Genomic DNA, 3,514 nt, shown 5'->3' with positions numbered 1-3,514 from the left:
AGGAATGCGAGCTCATTTCTGGCAAAGCTGGGGTAGCGATGGAGGGACAGGACGTGCTTTGCAGTGAGAAAACAGCCCAACCCCTCGAAAGCTTTTGCAGGCTGGGATTTTGTGCTTAGCAAGTTGCTCCACCTTGAAGAACAACCCCTAGAAATGCGAGCGTGTAGTGGGAATGTCTGCAGGCCTGGATTAAAACAGCGCTGGCAGATGATGCTGTAGCTTCCACAACATAAACATTACAGAAAAATAGTGTAAATATGGGGGATTCTAATTTTTTTTTCCTCATTTTTTTCCTCACCCAGGCCAGGAACTGCTAGAGCCTAAATAAATCATTGCAGAAGTGAGACTGACCTAAATCGTTTTACACAGCGGAGACCTTGTCTCCTGCTTTTGGAGCTTCTCGTATTTGTGCTGTGCCAGAACAGAGTTTAAGTTGTCTGTACGGCAGCAGCTCCTTCCTACGCCCCGGGGAGCTCGGGGGAAGGTGTGAGATCAGCTCGTGCGTGGCAGCGACGCTGCTGGGGAGACAAAACCACCAGCTCACGTGTGCCAGGGGCACCAGTGGGTATTTTTGGGGCTGCACCGTCCCGTGCTTGGCGCTGGCAGGTTTCCCTGCCCTGTGCGGGGCTGCCGGGCTCTGCTTGTCCCCGCGTGAGCATCCGCTTGGGTCATGCACGGGCGCCCAATTAATGCATGCCTAAGTGTCTCATCAGCGAGTGCACAAGTGCCCGGTTAATTCACATTTGAGCACCCAAGGAGTTCAGGCGTGAGCACCCAATTAGCGCGTGCATCAGCACAGCATTAGTTCATGCACGAGTGCCCGGGAGGTGCACGAGTGCCCAGCCAGAGCACGCACGAGCAGCCGAAACGATCCTGCGTGAGCGCCCGGTGAACCTGCGCACAGATTCACAACCGGTGCACACGCAAGTGCAGGGCCAGTCCACGCATGAATGCCCAGTTAGTGCATGCATGGACGCCTAATTACTGTGCCCATGAGCCCCCAATTAGTGCATGCATGAGCCCCCAAGCAGTTCCCGCATGAGCACCCAGTTATTTTGCATATGACTGCCCAATTAGTGCGTGCATGACTGCTCAATTATTTCCTGCATGAGCACCAAGTGATTCACATGTGATTTCCCAGCTGGTTCCCCCGTGAACACCCAGCATGTTCCCAGAGCGGGGACACCCCTGGGGACTGCAGCCCATGGCTGGCCCGCAGCAGGGAAGGAAGGAGCAGGGCAGAGCGGAGGTGATGCAGAGAGCAGGGCTGAGCTGCGGCTGCTGTGGATGTGCTGTGACTGTGCAGGATGAAACCCCCAGCCCAAAGCAACCTGGCATGCCTCGGCACCCCTGAGCTTGTCTGAGGGCAGCGCTGTGCTCTGCTCGACCACAAAAAACCAACCCCGGCCAGTGCTGTGGCTCACGGGAGGGTGGAGTAGGTGATCAGGACAGCCCTTCCAGCCTGAAAAATTTAGGAAGCCTTTGATGTGCAGGCAGGGCCCCTTGCAGATAAACCACATTGGGGTTAGGGCTTGTGCTGGAGCACGCAGCCCAAATGCTACAAATGGGCGGGAGGACAGAAAAGAAAAAATGGAGAAACTCAAGGGAAGAAGTCAAATTAACACTCAGCGTTCGCCTGGCCCTGCAAGCACACCGAGTCGGTGTCCCGAAACCCCCCTGCCTCGTGGTCAGACTGGGACCCCTGCAAAGCCGGCTGCGGGAGCGAAGCCGCAAGGCACGGTCGCACGTCATGTGGCTTGACGTGACTTTTCCTTTGGTGATTATGTTGTCTCTAAACTTCGGGAGAGACCAGGTGAAAGGGAGTGCCCAGCTCTCTGCACCCAGCCAGTCTGGGAGCCTGGGCTGGGGTGCTGGGAGCTGCGAGCAGTGGGGCTGGACGGCTCAGCCCGGCGTCACCCCCTCATCCCTCCGCATCCACAAAGGCAGTTGTTGTATTCCCGTGCCAATACGACCCCGCTGAGATTCCAGAGAGATATTTTTATTTATGGATCCTGCATGAACTGCACACCGCAAGTCACTTGCAAAAACTTGCGGAGAGCAGATGACCTGAATACATATTAATAAGGCTCACAAGTCGTTTAGTATTAGTTTTTTCTATCACGCTTGCGGGATGGCAAGGAATGCACTCCCTTGTGGAAAGCAATGTTTAGACAAAAAGCCGTCTATAGCTTGTCACATTTTTAAGCCCGTTTGCCTTGGAGATAAGCCCAGGCTGCCCTGACGTGGTGCCACGCTGCAGCTACCTCCGCTCCGGGACAGACCCTGGGGAGAGGAGGAGCGACAGCTCCGTGCACGATGGAGCCACAGAAGAGCCATGCTGGTTTTGGGGACAGGCAGGCAGGCCATCGCATGGCCGGAGGCTGTGTTTGGGGGGTTCAGAGCCCCCGGACTGTGACCCTGATACGGGGAGTGTTTGGCCCAGTCCTGGGTGGTTCTTCTGACGAAGGAGCATTTCCCCGTGGGCAGGATCACCTCAACCCCCTGCTACTCCGCTGCTCCCGGCAGCAATAAGGGGTAGCAACCCCCTTCCTGGCTGGAGAACCTGGGGGACGATCCCAGGTCTGGTATTCGTGCACCCCAGTCTCACTCTGGACTGAAAGCCTTTGCAGATCAGGGGATGAGGGGCTCGGGGTGCCAGGCACAGGGAGAACCCAGTTCCCATTCCCTGGGGGACGTGAGAGTAACCCCTGGGAGACAGAAATGCGCCCAGGCCGGATCTGTGCAGTGAAGAGGATGGCAGGTAGTGAAAATGCTTTATCCTCCCAAATTTGTGAACCGTAAACTGGGGGACTTGGGGTCTGATATTGATTGTTAATGGGCTGCTCACGGTGATCAAACCCTCAGCATCAGTGGTGGCAGCTCCCCGCTGGAGTTTTATAGAGCATTTCCTTTTATAGGGCATTTTCTTTTTCCACGGGATTTATTTCGGTTCTATAGCAGGGATTCAGGGAGATAATAACGTACATTAACCAGGGCGCAGAAAACTGCTTGGCAAACAAGATTGATCAAAGCAGCCCGGGACTGATAGCAAACCCTCTGTAATGCAGTTTGCAAAACACTTGCCAAAACAATTGACTCCTGGTAAAAAATAACTCGTCGGGCAGCGCCGGGGGGGCTGCGGCCAGCGAGGGACCCGGCTCCAGCAGCCGGAAAGCTGGCGACTGGGGGGTGCAGCGATGACCCAGGGCCAGATCCGGCTCCCCCCCGCCCCCCAAGGCAAATGCCAGGCTTTGGTGCTGAGGGGTGAGCACCCAGGAGGAGCTGCTGGCCGGATCCTGCCCCTGGGCTGACGTGGGTGCTGGGGTGGCAGGTCACTGGGGTGCCCGGCTGCGTGCGGATCCCTCCCTCCGGGCAGCGTGTGCCACCCCACGGGTGCCTCCTGGACGGGCTCCCACGTGCCAGGGAGAACAACGCGTTTTGCACGGGGTCAGGCTCTGCAAGGCTCTCCCCGCTGGCGGAAGCCGAACGCGGGGCTGAGCTGCTGGCAGTGCCT

This window comes from Egretta garzetta, unplaced genomic scaffold, assembly GCF_000687185.1.
Source record: "Egretta garzetta isolate BGI_Z169 unplaced genomic scaffold, ASM68718v1 scaffold120, whole genome shotgun sequence".
Classification (NCBI taxonomy): domain Eukaryota; kingdom Metazoa; phylum Chordata; class Aves; order Pelecaniformes; family Ardeidae; genus Egretta; species Egretta garzetta.
This window is presented reverse-complemented; position numbering follows the sequence as displayed.